This window comes from Ovis canadensis, chromosome 5, assembly GCF_042477335.2.
Source record: "Ovis canadensis isolate MfBH-ARS-UI-01 breed Bighorn chromosome 5, ARS-UI_OviCan_v2, whole genome shotgun sequence".
NCBI classification, from domain to species: domain Eukaryota; kingdom Metazoa; phylum Chordata; class Mammalia; order Artiodactyla; family Bovidae; genus Ovis; species Ovis canadensis.
Genome location: NC_091249.1, coordinates 57,234,020 through 57,255,422, shown reverse-complemented (window position 1 = coordinate 57,255,422; position 21,403 = coordinate 57,234,020). Strand labels below are relative to the sequence as shown.

Below are 21,403 nucleotides of genomic sequence, written 5' to 3'. Positions count from 1 at the left end.
ACCCCAGCTTTCCATGAAGGCCCTAGGTGGAAAGAAAACAGATAAGAAGGAAATTATAAAGTGTTTTCCAAATAATGAACCCAAAGTAGTTTCTCTGGATAGTTACCATATTCGTGTAACTATGAGACACTTTGAAAATCCTGTCTAGTCTGAAGCTGGATTTACAAAAGGCAGAGGAACCAGAGATCAAATTGTCAACATCCGCTGGATCATAGAAAAAGCAAGAGAGTTCCAGAAAAACATCTACTTTTACGTTATTGACTATGCCAAAGCCTTTGACTGTGCGGATCACAACAAACTGGAAAATTCTTAAAGAGATGGGAATACCAGACAACCTGACCTGCCTTCTGAGAAATCTGTATGCAGGTCAAGAAGCTACAGTTAGAACTGGACATGGAACAACAGACTGGTTCCAAATCGGGAAAGGAGTTTGTCAAGGCTGTATATTGTCACCCTGCTTATTTAACTTATATGCAGAGTACATCATGAGAAATGCTGGGCTGGATGAAGCACAAGCTGGCATCAAGATTGCTGGGAGAAATATCAATAACCTCAGATATGCAGATGACACCACTCTTATGGCACAAAGCAAAGAACTAAAGAGCCTCTTGATGAAAGCCTCTCCTCTTTCAGAGGAAAGTGAAAAAGTTGGCTTAAAACTCAACATTCAGAAAACTAAGATCATGGCATCTGGTCCCATCACTTCATGGCAAATGGATGGGGAAACAATGGAAACAGAGACATTTTTGGAGGGGGCTGCAAAATCACCGCAAGATGGTGACTGCAGCCTTGAAATTAAAAGACAGTTGCTCCTTGGAAGACAAGCTATGACCAACCTAGACAGCCTATTAAAAAGCAGAGACATTACTTTACCAACATACGTCTAGTCAAAGCTATGGTTTTTCCAGTAGTCATGTATGGATGTGAGAGTTGGACTATAAAGAAAGCTGAGCACTGAAGAACTGATGCTTTTGAACTGTGGTGTTGGAGAAGACTCTTGAGAGTCCCTTGGACTGCAAGGAGGATACAAGCAGTCAATCCTAAAGGAAATCAGCCCTGAATACTCATTGGAAGGACTGATGTTGAAGCTGAAACTCCAATACTTTGGCCACCTGATAGGAAAAGCTGACTCAATGGAAAAGACCCTGATGCCGGGAAAGATTGAAGGCGGGAGGAGGACAGAGGATGAGATGGTTGGATGGCATCAGCGACTCGATGAACAGGAGTTTGAGTACTCTCCGGGTGTTGGTGACGGACAGGGAAGCCTGGCGTGCTGCAGTCCGTGGGGTTGCAAGGAGTTGGACACGACTAAGCGACTGAACTGAACTGAGTCTGTAACTATGATTTAGTCTCCATAAAATTATAGCTTGCCCTGACTGGCACGGATGTTAAAAACTGAAGGAAAGTGTTTGGAATGTCCTGAAGAAAGTACTAATGGTAGAAGCTGTTGAGATGACGAAGAAAAAATGGCTTGGCTCGTGGAAGTTCATGCGAGGTTTTAGGCAGCCTCCTGCACAGAAACTCCCGGCAAACTTCCCTTTTCGGCCGGAGCTGTGGAGGGTCTCGTAACTGACCCCGGGCTTCGAGATCAGCACCTGACAGAGGGTCTGGGGGCTTCAGCCACACCCTTAGCAGGGGCTGACAGACTGCTCTCCTGAGCCCCAGAACCGGTAGATCCGGCTGGGCCCGGCCCCGCCCTCCCGAACCTCACTAGCGGCTGCGCGCCGGGGTGTGCAGGCCGGGCCCTGCCCAGCCGGCCCTGTGAGACGCTGCCGCCGGGACTCGGCCTAGGCCACCTGAGCTAGTACCCGGCTTGCCCCGGGTCTTCGGATCCGGCGGCAGCGCACGTCACCACCGTCAGCGTCACCCCCCCAACGCAGCAGGCCCCGTAGCCCTCCGTTTTTGTGGCAGGGAGGGGCGCGGCGTCGCCACGTGACGCTCTCGTCCCCGCCCGGCCCTGGTCACATGGGTGGCGCGGCCGCTGCGTCAGTCACAGTCCTGGCTGCGGTAGTCGAGCCGCCGTCGCCAGCGGACGGGGCGGGGGAGCCCAGTGCCAGGTCCTCGTCAGCCCGCCCCTGTCGCCTCAGCCGGCCGTCGGGGGCTAGGCCCGACAGTCATGGAGCGGGGCGGGACCTCCGCCTGTGGTGTGTGAGGTACGTCGCCGCCGCCTGCGCTGTTTGAGACCTCTCGAGCCGCCGCCGCCGCCCGGAGCTCCTCGCCCTTGGCAGCCTGTCGCCGCCCCCCCGGCGGGCTCGAATGCGCGTCCCGTGAAGGTGCAGGCTCGGCGCCGCCTCTGCCGCAACAGGGAAATGGTTCGGGCCTAGCGGAGCCGGGACTGGAGGTGAGAACAGCCGACGGACTGACTGAGGGCCGGGCCGGCCGCGGGGAGGGGTGGGGGGAGGGGAAAACAGGGTTCGCCTGGGGGCTCTGAGAGACCTTCCAGGTTAGGGCTGCTCGATCCGGCTTCTTCCCTCGTCTTCGCCTTCCACCCCCGACCCTCAAAAAAAAAAAAAAAAAAGAAGAAGAAGAAGAAAGAAAAGAAAAATTTAAAGGCTAACCCAATCCTAACAAAAATTCCCAGAAATCCATCTTCACCGTTTCTCCTTTCGTCCCTAATCCGTTCCTTCCCTCAGAAATTCATCATCGACTGATCTGTTACTTTTTAATACCTTCCTCAATTTCAAGTTATTTCTAGTTAAAAGAGAGAATAGGCCTGGGTTCTGGCTATCATTACCCAACTAGTTCTCGCTTTCCTTCTCGCGATCCTGCGCACGTCCTCCTCCTCCTCCTCCCCACCCCCCCCCCCCGCAAAAAAGAAAAAAAGGAAAAAAAAATTTCCGCCTTCGACTGGCGAAGGGGATTGACTAAAAATGGGAATATGGGGGTGTAATACTTGAATAGCCCCCATAACTTCTGAATCGCCCTGCTAGCTAGTTACCCCGATAGCTTGTATTTGGGTATTGATGTGTAGGCCTTCCCTCCAGCTGCCTGTGCCCGGGGTTAATCTCGTAATTGACGTCAGTGCTTTGTTCCTTCCACTTTGCTGTTCCTTCCACTCTTTGAGGATGGATCATGGGATATAGGAGTTTGAGGAGCATCCTTATTGTTTTTTCTTTCACAAACGATATCATTTATAGGAAGTTGAAGGTACAGATGTGAAATGCTTGCGTATAGAGTTCAGCCTAAGACGAAGAGTTCTATTTAGGGTTCTCAGACAGTTGCAATTCAGAATTGTGCGATTTCTTTTCTGCTGACCTGTTGGAGATTTTAAACTAGGGCCAGTCCCTTTTCCAGTTACCAGTACTTTTCCTGACGGAATTTAGGCTACAGTTGTTTGTGAATAGGATGTTTGTAAATGTGACGTTTAAAATGTGTCTTGTGTTTGAGGGCTCAAATGTTAAAAGCACAGAGCTTTGTTTCCATATTGATTCTGCAAAGCTTTGTAAAGTGCTCCTTTTATTTAACAGTCCTTTAACTTACTAAAATTGAAATATTTATGAGAACTTTCTTGATTTTGTGTTTAATAAAGAGCCTCTGTGGCCAGTGAATCTTGCCTAGAATCATCTTTGGTCTTATGTTCCTGAAGAAGTGTTGGCAAGTAGCCATCTGATTTTTAACAAAGCTGGCTAATCTTTAAATTGCTCAGGTTTATTTTACTTTTTAATCACTGCCTCTTTCAGTCTCCAAACACACAAAAAAAGTTATTTTAAATTCTCTTTTAGCCTTAACTTACCTGAAGCAATTAAAAAATTGTGTGTGTGTGTGTGTGTGTGTGTTTAACACCAGCAGTTTCATTCAGTTTATGGTGGCTTGCAGGCTCACGACTTTGGTTTTTGTTAGCTCTACAGGAACAGTATCCAGATTTTGCTTTAAATAAAATTCTCTGTCAGGTGGGGACAAGATAGGATGTTTGTGAATGACCAAACCTTTATGGTTTGATTAAAAAAAGAGCTTAGCTGTATTCATTGGAAAATAGTCTACCATTTTGAGGTGTAAAGGTGATTGATTCTACAGTGCTCTGAAGCTGTGTAATTAAGTATTCTTAAAGATAGCATCTTTTCATTTAGATTCAGTTTCTGCTTGTCAGATGATGTACATTCCCTTCTCTGTGCCCTTAAGATGTTGTACCTCTTTGTGAGAGTTGATGCATTCTGCTTTTTATTGTGATTTTTTAATAGGTCTGTTGTGTCTTTAGAGCAAGGACTGTATATCTTTGTGTCCTCCCCAATATTTTATACAGTTATTAGGTTGAATTTGAATGGGATATCCAACCCAAGATTTCACAAAAGGGTACTCCTAAAAAAATCATATGAGCAAGTGACCAGTATCTGAAGGGGAAATAACTATCAGCTACAGAAGATGACAGAAGGTGAAGACGTCTAAAACTATGTATCTTTTGTTTTTAAGGGTTAAGGTAAATGTCATAGTTTTATTTGTACCTGAGAGGAACAAAGAAAACAGGTGTTTCTTTTGTGACCATCTACTGGTTTAGAATGGAGTCCAAAATGTATGAGGCCTTCTCTTCAATTTTTTTTTTTTTTCATAAAAATCAAAGAGGTATTCCTAAAGTATCAAACGAAGGTACACCTGGACAGTGACCCAGAAGTGAAGTGGGTATTATAAAAATAGATGACTTAGATTTTATTTGATTTTATTAGTTTTTTATTTTTTATTGAAGTATGTTGTGTTAATTTCTACTGTATAGCAGTGCCTTAATTACACACATATATACATTATCTTTTTATATTCTTTTCCATTATGGTTTACCCCAGGATATTGAATATAGTTCTTTGTGCTGTACAGTAGGACCTTTGTGCTCTACAGTAGGATAAACATACAGAATGTTCATCCATTCTGTATGTAATAGTTTGCATCTACTAACCCTAAACTCCCAGTCCATCCCCCAGCCTAGGTGTCCCCTCCCCAGGCACAAGTCTGTTCTCTCTGTCTTTTGAGTCTGTTTCTGTTTTGTAGATAGGTTCATTTGTGCCATAGTTTAGATTCCACATAAGTGGTATCTTATGTTATTTGCCTTTCTCTTTCTGACTTCACCTAGAATGATAATCTCTAGTTGCTTCCATGTTGCTGCAAATGGCATTATTTTGTTCTTTTTTATGACCAAGTAATATTCCATTGTGTATATATGCACCATATCTTCTTTATCCATTCATCTGTCAATGAACATTTAGGTTGTTTCCATGTCTTGGCTATTGTAAATAGTGTTGCAATGAACATAAGATGCATGTATCATTTTGAATTAGAGTTTTTGGCCAAGAGTGTGGTTGTTGGATCATATGGTAGATTTTATTTTTTATTTAAGCTTTATTCTACAGATTCTTAGAGTTATTCTTATTCTTACTATAAAATCTTTCCTGTATAATATACATAAAGTTTTTTCAACTTTTTAACCCCCCAGTCTTCATTATGCTTTTCCTACTTCCTTTTTTATTTCCTCTAAGTTGGAACAATTATATTTGATCTCTGGGATGGTGTGTGCCAGTCTCAGTTATTATGGAATAAGGTATAGTCAGTGGCTAAAAACCGCTTAAAGTTAATTTGACTTGTTATCTTGCTACCTTTCTCTTTGGTTTAAGAAAAGCACCCCTACACTTGTAGTTAACTCCTCACGCCCAGAAATTGACTCTATAAATAGATTGTTCTGGATAAAGCCAGTATGGTTTGGCTACCCAGATACTGTTGTAATCTGTCCTGGAACTGGGCTTCCTCAGCTTCTTTGACTTTTTCTTTTTATCATCATTAGGATGGGGACAATTTTATGGAAAGGTGAGTACAGTCAGTGCTCTTCATAGGTCTTCCCACCTCTTTCCAGTTGCTATCATTCCTTCTATCCGGAATATCGCTTTTCCTCTTTTATTCCTACCTCTTTACATTTCACCATCTTTTAAGGCACAATGCAAATACCATTACCTTAAGCTTTACTTGACTCCACCCTACTCTAATTGTGCCCTATCTCCTTTGAGTCCTTGTATCACTGTATCTCTCTTAATAATTATGTGTTATGCATTAACTATGGAACTGTAGCACGTTGGATGACTTTCAAGCACAGTCAGGGAAGACTCACTAGTAGAATAAAGACTGTTATACTGTATTATTGGGTGGTTCTAAGAGTTAAAGCAATAATCCAATTTAAGATTTTACTTAGAAAATTAATAGTGATTCCTTAATATCATCACATATTGTAGTCATTGTTCAAATTTCCCTTACTTGAGTTTTTGTTTTAAACAGTCTGTCTGAATTAGGATCCAGATAAGACTCATACATCATATTGGATTGATGGGTGTCTCAACCCTCTTTTCTTTTTTCCTCTATGGGTTCCTCACTGTCTTTTTGTTTTTATTCCTATGCAGTTGGTTTGTTAAAGAAACCAAGCCTTTGCCCATGAGACTTCACATAGTCTGGATTTTGCTGATTACATCCCTGTGGTTTCATGTAATATGTTCCTCTGTCCACTGTTTTTCCTGTAAATTGGTAGTTACATCTAGAAGTTTGATCCAGTTCAGACATGAATTTTCTTTTTAATGGGAAGAATACTTCATAGGTAGAGTCGTGTACTTCCCATGTATTCTTGAACTCTCAGCCTGGCTTCTCATCCTAGCATGCCAGTAAAATTGCTCTTACCAAGGCCACCTTAACTTCTGCATTGTCAAATTGTATAGTCATTGCTTAGTCGTTTACCTCTTTCTATACTTGATACTGTTACCCATTGTCTCTTTGATAACTGTTTATTTACTTGACTTTTATGACTCTGTCCCTTTCCTGCCTTACTTAGTACTAGCTGCCTCTTTGCAATGCTTAATTCTCTGCTAATCATATTGATAGTTATGAATTTTCACCTTGACCTGTTTTCACTCTTCTGGGTGATTTCATCCATTTTTATTGCTGTAACTACCATCTTTAAGTGTTTTAAACTCACTAGAACTCTTTGATCCAACTGACTATCCCTCTTGAGATTGCCCAATAGGTAACTTGTTTTAGTCAGGAAAATGACACATTCCTCACTTAAGCAAAAAGAAGAATTTATTGGAATTCCCATGAATTCTCAGGAAGTCAGTCAAGCCATAGGAGGACAGCTAGAAGTCAGGAAGAACTAGATCCAGAGGCTCCATGTGAGGTCAAGAGTATCCTCTGTATCTCACAAGATACTTTTTTTTTTTCTACAAGATGCTATTTATGTGTTGAGTTAGTTCTCTTCTGCTGCTGATCAACTTTAATACTTACTAGTGTCTTGAGTTTTAAATCTTGTGTCTTCTGCCATCAGAGAGGCTGACCTGATTCTTAATCTCAGATCTCAATAAAGGGACTCATTAGGTTATATGTCCACCTCTGGACCACAGCTTTGGCTACAGGGTTGCATCCTGCAGAGAAGAGGAATAAAGGACACGCTAAAACAGTTGTCCAGTTCATTCATTCCATGGCTATTTAGTACACACAGAGTCCTACTTTTCTTATATATATTTAATATTTTGTTTAATATAATATCACTGTCTATACCAGCAAACACTCTCATCTCTGCTACGGAAATAACCTAAATCATATCTACTTACTGCATCCAGAGGTCATTGTTCTCTGAGTCCAGATTCTAAAGGTGATACTCTTTGTTAATCAGGCCTAGATATGCTTTGTCACAGGTCTGAAAATTGTGGACTAAATACTAAATTTAAGCATTCCTAACATAACTGATACACAGTGATAGGGGAAAAAAACCCTGAAACTCTTAGGAGGGGAAGGGAAAGGAAGGTATCATTGTTCCAAAACTTACACCATGTCTTGCTGGACAGGTACAGTATAAGGTGAATGATAGAACTAGCAAATTACATGGGCCTTCATTTGTTGACTTATTTCCTTGCAAATGGAGTGAGTTTTTTGATGAGCCAAATGAAGATTTTCAGTTCTGTCCACTAGAAAGATTTTCCTTTTCTGTTGTTTTAGGTTGAGGCTTACACTTAGAGGGCATTTAAAAGAATTTTAGAAGAGGGCAGTTCTGTTGCCTTCACACAATGATTGACACGTTATGGTTGGTAGGTCCAGTGCTGTCTGCTTTTGTATGGCCTGAGAGCTAAGAGTGGTTTTAACATTTTTTAAATGGTGAGAAAAAAATCAAGAATATTTTGTGGTATATCAGAATTATAGGAAGCTCAAAATTCAGTGTCCCTGAATAAAGGTTTTACCGGAGCACAGATAACACACCCATTTGTTCACTTATTATATGTAAGTGCTTTTGCTACTACAGTGGCAGAGTTGAGTAGTCCTAACTTTATGCCTATAAAGCCAAAAATATTTACTTTAAAAAAGTTTGTCAACTTCTGTCTTAGCAGATCAAATGACCCTTAGTGGATATTTTAGTCTGAGGATTGCCTTAGGGTTGAGGAGTTAGTTACAAGGTCCTGTTTACTGTGATGACCGTTAGGGTATTTTTTGTTTGATTGTATGTATATGTGTCTATTTGTATGTATGTATATGTGTAGATATATGTATATGTGCGTATACGTGTGTTTATACACACATACTTGCATATATAGATAGATATTTAAATAAAACAGGTGGGGTCTGCACATTGGCCTAGCTTTAGTTAAAAATTCAAACTTTACTTGTCAACTGTACCCTGAAGGTAAGATCACACTCTAGCTTCTGTTGTAACGTAGTTGCTCTTAGTACATCTGTGTGAATGGGTGAGAGAATTTGGAGAACGGGGCGTGAGTGAGCTTCTAGGACTAGAAGCTGATAAGATAGTCCCCATAAGTGTTAATTATGTTGAATATAACTATTCTGCTACTTCTCAGTCCCCTCACTCCTAAATTCTGTTTTCCTTCCTCAGAGATTATACCACTATCATTTTTCCTAGAAACCTGCAGATTGTCCTTGATTCCTGTTTTACTTCTCACATCTGTCTATCCCCAAGATTCTACCTCCATAAAATCTTTGAATCCAAGCCCTTTATCTACATTATCAACACTCCTACCATTACTGTCTTAATCCATGCTTTCATTTCTTACCTGGGTTATTGCAATAGTCTTCTCATTTGTTACCTTGTAATCTACTTCATCCTTTACCAGAGTGATATTTTTTTTCCCCTCAAATTGCAAATTCACTTCTCCTTGAACTCCTTAGTAGTGTGGCATTTTCTGTAGTATTCCAACTGGGGATTCTTGGACATTAGTGAATTTTATGTTAACTTCTAAAGGACTGATTTATAGCCAAGTAATCATTTGGGAGTTTAGATTTTGTTTGTTTATTAGATTTTGTTTATTAACGTGTTTGTGCCAAGTTATAAACTAATAACTAATGCTTTAAAGCATCATTATACTAATGATGCTCAGGCAGGGCAAGACGGTGAGTTAAATTGGATCATGTATATGTTAATATAAACCTGGGCTAGTAGTTAGTATTATATTTTCACTGTGAGGTGTATCTGGTAGATCCCATCTTGTAATTAATCAATATGAAACAATTTGTTTGCAGTATGAGTGTTTTATTCAAACTTCAGCAGTCATTATTCTACATACACATTTAACATAGTTTTCATTAAGTTACATGCATGCTCAGTCGTGTCTGATTCTTTGCAACCCCATGGACTATAGCCCACCAGGCTCCTCTGTATGTGGGATTATCCCTTCAAGAATGTTAGAGTGGATTGCCATGAAGGTACGAAACCACAAGTGAACAAGAAAGATTGCCAGAGTTAGCAAGTAAAGCCTCCTTAAAATTGACATTTAAGGACTACTAGCTGAAGTAGTAGTGGTGCAGAAGGCAATGGGCACCCCACTCCAGTACTCTTGCCTGGAAAATCCCATGGACAGAGGAGCCTGGTAGGCTGCAGTCCATGGGGTCGTGAAGAGTCGGACATGACTGAAGCGACTTAGCAGCAGCAGCAGCAGCAGCAGCAGCAGCAGCAGCAGCAGCAGCACCTTATTAACAAGAATTTAGGGTAATTAGGGTAGGGGCTGATAAGTTTACAAGCCTTGAGTATACTTTCAGTCAATATGTTAGCATTTTTCTCTCACCCTTTTTTTTTTTTTAAAGTATTCTAAGGCACTAAATGGGCTTCCCGGTGCCTCTAGTAGTATAGAACCCGCCTGCCAATGCAGGAGATGTAAGAGACACAGGTTCGATCCCTGGGTCCAGAAGATCCCCTGGAGGAGGGCATAGCAGCCCACTTCAGTATTCTTGCCTGGAGAATCCCCACGGATGGAGGAGTGTGGTGGGTTACAGTTCATAAGGTCGCAAAGAGTTGGACATGAATGACGCGACAGCATGCAGGCAAAGCACTAAAATATATTTCAGGAAATTCAGATACTTTTTTACCACTTGTCTTGTAAATAAGCAAGTGAAGATGAAATTGATTAGAAAGAATTCCTTTTTAGTGTTAATTCTAAAGAACCTTTGCTATGTAATGCTTTTTAACTTTTGCTGAATTTGCTAGATGCATTTTTGAGTAATAAAACTTTTATTTAGCCTTTTGGACCTGTGTTATTTTCTCTTGGCTTCCTCAGGTCCTATAAATGAAAGCAGTCTTGCAGTACTTTTTGAGCCGATGTTTCTTTCTGAGTGTTGTTACTGAAACACTCAGTTTTCATACCATCTCAGTTTGCCAAGTATGATGCTGAGATTTTATAGTCTAGCACTTATATTTGGTGAACATTTGAGAGTACAGGGTTTAAGTAAAAATAGAAATTAATCATTTCTATACTTGTGTTTCTTTTTTTTGTTTTGTTTTTTTCTGTTAGAGAAATTGCTTTAAAAACAACAGAATTTGTTAAGTATCAATAGTAATGATTTATTGGGTTTATAATGTACTGAATGCGGGAAAAAGAAAACCTACTGTCTTATTGTTGTGAAATGTAAGCAGGTCTTAAGAAACGGGAGACTGTGTGGGTAAAAAAAGATGGGCAACATATCTGAAACACAACTTTTAGTAAGTACTCTCACTGCCTCTTTGGCTCTTGAGGCTTTAAGACTTTAGTGTTACCTTTATAAAATTCATCAAGTGTTTTGAGTATATATCTGTTGTATGCCAGCCATTACGTTAAGTGCTAGAGAGGAGAGAGGGGAAGTTAAATGGTATCTTTAGTTCTTTCTCTCTAGAGGCTTATAATATGGAGATGAGTAGAGAAAGCAGGTAGAAGAATAACAATAATGTGAGGCAAATGTTAGTGCCAAATGAAATACAAAGAAATGTTTCAGAAAGTAAATGAGTTTAGGTCCCAGAGGATTCTTAGAGACCTTCTTGAAGGAGGGGTGCTATGTGATAAACTTTCAAATGGATGTATATGGAAATGGAGAGAAGGAAGGACATTATATGCAGAGGGACTAGTTTGAGCAAAGACCTGGATCTGAATATGTGTAGGTTATTTTTGGGCTCAGATTAGTACTGAAGTCTTTATAAAAGTAGATAGAAATTGGACTTTGGACAGCTTTGCAACCTGAGATAAAATTGTTAGATTTCCATAGAGAGGAGAGTTATTAATTACTTTTAAGTAGAAAATGTCTTAATTAGATCTGTTTTATAAAGTTGTAAAGATAATTATTGGTTCATACATAAGTTTCCAATAAGATACCTTTGCAGGTTTTAGATATTTGTATGCTTTCAAAGTAAGAAACTGAGTCAAAAGATTTTCTTCTTTATAGAGAGATTTCTAAAATTTGACTTTTAACTATTCTTTCCACCCATTTATTTATCTTTAAAGATAAAGGTGGACTTCTCAGTTTGATTTGTTTATATGCTTTTAGAGTGGTAGCACAGTTTTTTTTAGATAAATTTAAACGAATTAAGTTTGGTTTAAACATTTCTCAAGTATTAGTAAATGCCCCAAGTATAGTTTTATTTCGTTATGTTTCTAAAACAGCTTCAGGGCATGTAACCATGCAGGATTACTTACTAAGGGAAGCAGGAGCGTTTAGTTTTAGTACTGAGAGAAACATTATCTAAAGAGAGGCAGCTGGCTACAAGTAATATGAATACTCATATTCTAATGCTTACACTTAAGTGTGAACATATTTGTGTATGTAATAAGCATTTCTGCTCTTCAATTAAGGTTTTAAATTGTCTAATATTTTAAAAAGAGCAACTCAGTTTTTTAGTAATGAATTTGACAAATAGTGTTTCAGATTGGATACTGCTTAATAACATAATAAACCTTGAATGTGATACTGTTTGATTTCTAAGGTGAGGAAGTATCATTAAAGTATCAGAGTTGTATATATAGCTTAACACATTAGTAAAGAAATACATTTCAGTTCTTATCAATCTCAAATCATTAAATGCAAATGTTAAGAATCTACTAAGTTAAAATGTGTTGCAGAATAGTGTCTGATTTTAGTGTGGTATAAAATACTAATTGTTTCAATTTTGAAGTATTAGTATTTTAAAAAATTATTTTTTTGGCTGCTTCAGTCATGTCTTAGTTGCGGCATCCAGGGTCATCTTTGCATCATGTAGTATCTTTTGTTAACGGTGCACAAACTCTCATTGTGGCGTGTGGACTCAGTAGTTGCGGTGCTCTGTCCTAGTTGTGCCAAGGCATGTGGGGTCTTAGTTACCTGACCAGGGATTGAACCTGCATCCACTACACAGCATGGTGGATTCTTAACCATTGGACCACCAGGAAAGTCCCCAAATAATAGTGTTTTGTGGTATTAGGTAAAGGATATCATGATCTCAAGATATTATCTCCTAATAAATGAGATAATCACTCCTTTTTTATCAGGTTGTGAAGTTCATTAGCTTACTTATTTGGTTGTCTGCTAGGTTATATTCAGGTATGCGATGCTGGAAAACACATTCATGGATTATTGTCTAGTGGAAGAGGAAATACTAATGAACATCAAAATAAGTTTATACTTAATTGTGATCAGGTACTCTGAAGAATTATCTGCATGAATTTCCTCAAGCTGGAAGGAGTACCACAAGTTCAAGAAACCCGAAAACAGCCCTTAGTGGGAGCTAGGAGGGGAGGGTGTCAGGATATAAAATGAATCTGATGAGATACATAGGCAGGAGTCACATCAGGAGAAAGTCAAGTCCTGGCTTTGCAGGCCAATGTTAAGTACCTTAAAGTTTATCCTACAGGTGGAAAGCTTACTAAAAGTTTTTAATCAGGGTTTGAGTGACATAATCTGATTTGTGTTTTAAAAAGATCACTTTGACTGCTGTATAAAATATGGATTAGAGAGAGAAGAGGAAAACTAGGAGTCCCAATCAGAAGGCTCTAGCATTTGTCCAAGTCAGAGATAAAATGATGGCTTGTTTTAACAGCGGCAGTAGAGAAAGAAGTGAACTGATAAATACAAGATATACTTTGGAGGCTATGATTATGGATTGGATGTGGAGAGAGGTTGAAGGGAGGATTCAGCAAGAGCAGTTTGTTGGTAGAATGAAGATCACTGGAGCAGGAGTTGTTGAAGTGAAGGGAAAAGAGATCAAGAAATCAATTTTGGATGTACTGAGATTGATATTCCTCAGACAAAGAACATGATCAAACAGATCCCTGAATTTGTGGTTCTCTATCTCAGAAGAGAAAGGTGTGATGTGGAGCATATCTTGGTATTTGTAGTGTAGGCATATAGTTGGTATTTTAAGCCATGAGAATGTAGGGAAAGAATGTAAACTTAATCAGAGACTGAATAAGACTCATGACTGAGTGCAGAGGAGCACCAGTTTTTAAGAGGTCTGGTAGATAGAACGGAAGAACCTGATGCTAGGAAAACTGGGAGGTTATAGAGGCCAAAAGTATGTTAAGGAGCCATTAGTGGCTGAATATGTGGAATGGTAGGTCAACTAAAATGATAATGTTGAATTTAGCAACTTGCAAATGAGTGTGATCTTGGCAAAGGAGTGGAATGTGGGAAGCTGGAAACAGAATGTTTCAAGGTTGGAAACAGAATGTTGCATAGTGATTGGATACATTTTAGAAAGCAGCTTGTGTGTATCAGTTAAAATAGATGCTCATTGCCTGAAACCTAGCAATTCCACTTGTAGGTATCTGTTCCAGAAAAACTCACTCAGTCATTGATATAAAGAAAAGTATATAAAAATGATCATTACAGCATTGTTTGTAATGGCAGAAAAAGGAAACAAATCTGGAGGGTGTATAACACAGTAGTGGAAATAAATTAACTACAGCCACATGAGTCAGGATGGATTAACTTCAACATAATGTTGAAAATTTTAAAGGCCCCGAGTCTTTATAGAGTATACCATTTTTAAAGGTTGAAAAATATGCATAACAATTCAATGTCTTATTTAGGGATTCATACATATATAGTAAAAATATAAAGAAATTTATGAGAAAATGATTAACACCAAAATCAGAATAGTGGCTGTCAGGAAGGGAGCACAGGAGATGTGATCCAGGAGGGGTACACAGTAGCCTTCATTGGCAATGCTGTGTTTCCCAGGCAGCTTGGTAACCCAGGTATTCACTATATTGCTCCGAACACCTTTTGGGTAACTTTTAAATGAAACAAATGGTTGCAGAGAAAATGGAGAATAACGAAGAGTCCTTCCCATAGAGAATAGAGGAGAGGTAGAACGGTCGCTTGAGAGATCTATGGGATCAGGAAAGACTTTCTTTTTTTAAAGAAAACTATGTTTGAATGATGATAGAAAGGATTAATTAAAGAGAGAAAAGTTGAAGTTGCTGTAGAAAGGTCAGTTACTGATAAAAGTCTAGAAGAAGATAGCAAAATGGGCATAATTGTTCTTTGATAGATGCTTTTTCTTTTTTAGCCAGAGGAAAGAAGAAAATGGATGCAGTGCTGATAGTTTGAAAGTTGATGGTTGATTGATGAGAAGATTTCTCTCTGATCTTTAATCTTTTTAATCTTTGTTCAGTAAGACAAGGTCATTTGTGGAATGGAAGTTAGGAGGAAGAGTCATAGAGCCCCATGAAAATTCTTGTGAGGAATAGGAAAGAGCATTTGTCAGAGGAAAATAGTAAAATTTCTGGGAAGCTTTGAGGGCCTACTTGAAAATGATTTATGAAACGTTATTATGAGAAGTTAGATGATATGTAAAGATATAATAAAGAAAGCAAAAATGGTATGGAATTGTCTTTGCTTCCATTTTTTTTTTACTATGTTATTTTTATTTTTTGGCCTTGTGGCATGGCATGTGGGATCTTAGTTCCCCAGCCAGGGATCTTCCCCTCTTACCCTTACCCACATTGGATGCGCAGAGCCCTAACCACTGGAACACCAGAGAAGTCCCTTTACTAGTTAGTTTAACCCTGAAGGCTCTAGAAGTCTCATCCGGTGAAGGTCCTTTCATGCAAAATTCTATTTTGGTACCTGATTATTTTTTTTTAATGTGTACTTGGAAGATAAGCCCAGCTTAGTTTTAATTTTTAAATTGAAGGATAATTACTTTAGAAAATTTTGTTTTCTGTCAACTATCAACATGAATCGGCCATAGGTATACATATTTCCCCTCCCTCTTGAACCTCCCTTCCATCTCCCTCCCCATCCAAGGTACCTGATGTTTTGTTATTGTTGGCTTTGATCTCCACAGGTGTACAACCTGTTTCCCTTGCTTGTAGGAAATGACCTCTTCAGACTCTCTTTGGGTGGAGAAATCCTGTCAAATGAGGCAAGAGGAATTTCTATACCAGTGAGGCTTTTTGCTTTAACATAAAGTTACAGGTTAATAGCAGTTGTGATAAACTAGATTCTGAAATAATTGAAATCTTAGCTCAATTCTCATTTTGACTTTTGAAGTGTAAATCATTTAATAATCGACACTAGTTAAAAAAAAAAACAACCTTGTAACATTGCAGACACTAGTTCTGAACATTTGAAAAAGGCAACTTAAATGTGACATTTTACTCTTTCAATCATTTTTGAGGTTTTGAATTTTAAAAGTTTATAAAACTACATGTTTTTATTTAAAAAATTATAGGTGATGAATTTCTGGTTCACTGGGAATGCACCCTTTTTTAAACTATGAGTACTATATTTTCTTATTGTGGTTATATATATATATATAGTGAACTTTATTGTAGTACTTTTAAATGGACAGCTCAGTGGCATTATGTACATTTACAGTGTTGTGCAGCTATCACTACTGTCCATTTTCAGGACTTTTTCATCATCTTGAACAGAAGCTCCATACACATTGAATGATAATTCTCTATTCCGTTATGCCCAGTGTCTTGCAACCACCATTCTGCTTTCTGTCAGTTTGCCTTTTTTACATACCTCATATAAGTGACTGGCTTATTTCACTTAGCCTTGATATCCTCAAGCTTCATTCATGTTGTAGCATGTGTCAGAATTTCTTTCCTTTTTAAGGCTAAATTATATTTCTTTGTATGTGTATACCACATTTTGTTTGTCCATTCATCTGTTGGTGAGCACTTGGGTTGCTTCCACCTCTTGACTTCTGTGGATAATGCTGCTGTGAACATGGGGTGTACAAATACCTATTTTGAGTTCCTGCTTTCAGTCCTTTTGGCTATATACGTAAGTGTATGATTGCTGGATCATATGGTAATTCTATGTTATACTCTCTGAGTGAGCAACAAACTTTTCCACAGCAGCTGCACCATTTTACATTTTCACCGGCACTGCTCAGGGTTCTAATTTCTTCATATTCTTGCCAACATTTTTTTAACAAGATTTAAAAATGTTGATAATAGCCATCCTAATGGGTGTGATGTTGTATCTTTTAGTTTGGATTTCCATTTCTCTAAAGACTGATGATGTTAAGGATCACTTCATGTGTTTATTGGCCATTTGTATATTTTCTTTGGAGAAAAGCTTGTTCAAGTCCTTTCCCCATTTTTTGATTGAGTCGTCTTGGCATTTTTGTGGAAAATTTGTTACAAATGTGAAGTATTGATATATTTCCAGACTCCTGGTTCTCTTTTGAGGTTTCTAGTAAATTTTGAAATTGAGAAGTGTGTGTCTTCCAGCTTTCTTCTTTTGCAAGATTGCTTTGACTATTCTGGAACTCTTGAATTTCCATGTGAATTTTAGTATCATCTCATCAATTTCTGTAAAGAAGTCAGCTGGGATAGTAATAGGGACTCTGTAGAATCTGTGGATCAATTAAAGGAGTATCTTCATCTTAATAAATTCTCAAATCCATGAATAAGATTGTTCCCATTTTTTTTAGATCTTTAATTTCTTTCAGTAATGTTTTGTAGTTTTCAGAGTTTGAATTTTGCTGTTCTTTTGTTAATTTTTTTCTGAGTATTTGTGTGTATGTGTGTGATATTGTAAATGGAATTGTTTTCTTAATTTCATTTTTGGTTTGTTTATTGTACTTTATAGAAGTTGAATTCATTTTTTTCTGTATATTGATCTTATGTCATACAACTTTGTTGAGCTCATTTATTAGCTGTCACAGATTTTTAGTGGATTCTTTATGGTTTTCTACATATAATATCATTATTCTACTTTTCCTTTCCAGTTCAGAGCCTTTTATTTCTGTTTCTTGCCTGATTGACTTGACTAGAACTTCTATACAGTATGGATTAGAAGTGGTGAAAGGACATCCTTGTCTTGTTCTTTTCTTGATCTTAAGGGGAAAGCATTCACTCTCTCACTATTAAATATGATAGCTCCATTTTCCTTGTAGATATACCTTGTTAGCTTTAGGAAATTTCCTTCTATTCCTAGTTTGTTGAGTGGTTTTGTCAAGAAGAGATGTTACAACTTGTCAGATGCATTTTTTACATCTGTTGAGATGGGCATCTGGTTTTTATCCTGTATTCTATTGTTATGGTGTGTTACTTTAACTGATTTTTGGATGTTAAGCCAGTGCATTCCTCACTTGGTCATGGTGTATAATCCTTTTAATATTGCTGGATTTGGTTTGTTAATATTTGGGGGAGGGACTTTTTGTGTAAATATAAGGTTTGTATTGATCTGTAGAATTTTTTTTTTTTTAAGGTAAGAAATGGATTTACTCAGATTCAGAGAGAAGCACACTCCACAGAGTGTGAGCCATCTCAGAGGGCGAGTACAGCCACCTGATCTGTAGATTTTTTTTCTTGCAGTGTCTTCGTCTAGTTTTCATATCAGGGTAATATTACCTTTACAAAATGAATTAGAAGTAGTTTCCTCCTTCCTTTGTTTGGGAAGAGTTTGTGAAGGATTAGTGTTAATTTTTTAAACGTTTGTTAGAATTTACCAATGAAGTCATTCAGTTTTGAGCTTTTATTTATAAGAGTTGTTTTGACTGCTAATTCAGCCTCTTGTTGGGTCTATTCTGGCTTCCTGTTATTTCTTGACTTATGTGATCTGGTGTCTTTTTCAGGAATTTTGTCCATTCCATTTAGATTACCTACTTTGTTTGCATACAGTTTTTTATAGTATTCCTTTGTAATCTTTTATTTCTGTAAGGTTGGTAATATTGTCCCCTCTTCATTTTTGCTTTTAGTAATTTTAATTCTCTTTTTTTCTTGGTCATTGTTTACTAAAGGTTTTTCAACATTCTTGGTCTTTTTAAAGAACTAGTTTTTGGTTTTGCTAATTTTCTCTATTATTTTTCTATTATGTATTTTATTTCCATGCTAATTTTCATTCATTTCCTCCCTCCTGCTTTCATTTGGTTTACTTTTAAATTTTTTTAGTTTTTTATTTATTTATTGTTTTAGTTTTTTAAGATTCATTTAAAACCTTTCTCTTTGCTTAATATCAGTGTTTATAATTACACGTTTTCCTTCAGCACAGCTTTAGCTGCATCTCATAAGTTTTGGTTTGGAGTTGTGGTTTTATTATTAAAATCTCAGAGTTTCCTTCTTAGGATTTCTTCCTTCTTTGACCAACTGGTTATTTAGGATTATATTGTTTATAATTTCCATACATTTGTGAATTTCTCAGTTTTCCTTCTGCTCTTGATTTCTGATTTCATCCCATCGTGATCCAATAACATACTTTGTATGATTTCAGTCCTTTCAGATTTATTTAGATTTATTTTATGGCCTAATGTACAGTCTGTCAGAGAATGTTCTGTGTGCGCTGGAGGAGAATGTGTATTCTGCTTTCGTTGAGTGTTCTATACCTGTTAGACCTAGTTGAATTATTACAGTGTTGTTCAAGTCAGTGTATCAAAACCTGAGAGACTGTTAATATTTGTTCTATTCGTATCTTTTATCTCTCGAATAACACCAGATTATTTTAATGTTGTGAGACCTCAGTTGTTTCTGATAGGGAAATGAGCAGTTGCAGCAGAAAGTTGGGATCCTCAATTCTTTAAAGAAACACACTGGTCTGAAACTTGTTAATAATGCCATAAAGATACAGGAAGAGTTGAAAAAGATTTCTTCATTCTCTTTTCAAAAACAGCTTTATTGAGGAATAATTTTCATTCCATAAACTCACTTGTTTTTAAGTGTTCAATTCAGTGATTCTTAATCGGTTTATGAGTATGCAGCTATCACCACAATTTAATTGCTGAACATTTCTATCACCCTAAAAAGATATGTTGCGTCTGTTTACAGTCACTCTTTATTCTTTGTTTTACCCTTATATTCTGTTTTTTAGAGGGAGGGAGAGGGGGGCTGCATACCAAGTGGCTTGTGGGATCTTAGTTCCCTGACCAGGGATCAAACCTGGGGCCTTGGCAGTGAGAGTGCCAAGTCCTAACCTGGACTGTGTTAAATACTCTGCTACTGCTGCTGCTAAGTCACTTCAGTCATGTCCAACTGTGTGTGACCCCATAGACAACAGCCCACCAGGCTCTGCCGTCCCTGGGATTCTCCAGGCAAGAACACTGGAGTGGGTTGCCATTTCCTTCTCCAATGCATGAAAATGAAAAGTGAAAAGTGAAAGTGAAGTTGCTCAGTCGTGTCCAACTCTTCGCAACCCCATGGACTGCAGCCTACCGGGCTCCTCCATCCATGGGATTTTCCAGGCAAGGGTACTGGAGTTGGGTGCCATCGCCTTCCCCGGTTAAATACTCTGGACCATGTTAAATACCCCTGGACTGTGTTAAATACTTGTATAGTGTTAAATATTCAAATACATTCAAATAGTTCTCTCATCTAATCCTTACCATCCAATTAGTATGGACGTTTTTTAAAGGACAGAAATGAGATTTATGTAGATTACTTACCTAAATCATATGTCTAGTGTGTTATATAGTCACAGCTAAATATCAAGTATCCAGTTCCACTATAAAGGCAGTTTCACCTGGACATAGCTGCTAGTAGTGGATGGATAAGACTTACAATAACTGCAATGAGTAGCAACTCTATTAAAGGGCTATTAAAGCCAGCCCTTTCCTTTGTTGAGTACCCCAGTCCCATGTAGTCCATAGTATAGTTCACTTTTAGTCTCTTGTTACAGGTAACTGAAAAGTAAAGATACAGATAGCACATAGTCTGTAGTAAAAAATATTTAAAATTATTCATTTAGATTGATTATAGTTACTCCATTGACATAAAGAATGGAAAACTCCAGAGAGGCTGAACAAATGCGGATCAAGGTGAAAGTCAAAAAGACAGAAAGAAATCAAGAGACTTGGAGAGAGTATTGACAAATTTCAAAAACTGCATGTGAGGTTTGCATTTTAGATTGAGGAGAGTGTAGGCCTGCCTGCAGAGTTTGGAAGTAGTCCTGAAGGAGGAGCCAGAAGACTTGAAGAGGTGGTCAGTAGAGTAGGATGCAGTTTAGCATAAGATATAATTCTAACCTCTTATTTCTCAGCTAAGATGTAGTACAGATTGGAAAAGCATGGTTATTATGTAATCAAAAGACTATCACTTTAATAGGAAAATGGACAAAGATGTAAATAGGCAGTTCACAGAAGAAGAAGTATGAAATATGAATGGCTAAGCAGTTCATGAAAAAGATGTGCAGTCTTAACTATCAGAGAAATTGAGTAGAATGCAGCTATGAGCTTTCAAGATCAAGGACCATCTAGGAGTCATTCTTTATTTTTTCCCTGGCTTCTAGAACAGTGCCTAGAAGTAGCAGACAGGTTCCTGTATTTGTTGAATAAATAAAACAAGTAACGTTGGAATATTTTTTTTTAATTTCTTAGGTGATTCCATTAAAAAAGACTCATAATCCCTGGATTGAAAACAGCATGGTTAAAGGGCAGTATCTGGCTCAGAGGTTAAAGCATCTGCCTCCAATGCAGGAGACCCGGGTTCAATCCCTGGGTCGGGAAGATCCCCTGGAGAAGGAAATGGCAATCCACTCCAGTATTCTTGCCTGGAGAATCCCATGGACGGAAAGCCTAGTAGGTTACAGTCCATGAGGTTGCAAAGAGTTGGATACATTTGAGCGACTTCACCTTCACCTTCACCACATTCTTATTAGTAGGTTGTCAACTAAAACAATGTTTTTGAAAAGCAGTTTAGTGGTATACATTAAAGTGGTATAGCATATATCCCTTGACTTAGCAATTTCACATGGAGAAATTTATCTGAAATGA

The 21,403-nt window shown here is 38.1% G+C and overlaps 1 protein-coding gene across 4 annotated transcripts in view; it reads left to right on the top strand.

Moving 5' to 3' along the window:
- Nucleotides 1-1,738: 1,738 nt before the first annotated feature.
- The window catches only part of AFF4 (ALF transcription elongation factor 4), a 78,843-nt gene continuing 59,178 nt past the window's right edge, over nucleotides 1,739-21,403 (top strand). For 2 of the 4 annotated variants that reach the window (XM_069592033.1, XM_069592032.1), the window contains exon 1: nucleotides 1,960-2,341. The gene's annotated coding sequence lies outside the window, so the exon portion shown is untranslated. Of the gene's footprint in view, nucleotides 2,342-21,403 lie in introns of all 4 variants that reach the window. The other 2 variants (XM_069592031.1, XM_069592034.1) reach the window with 2 other exon arrangements.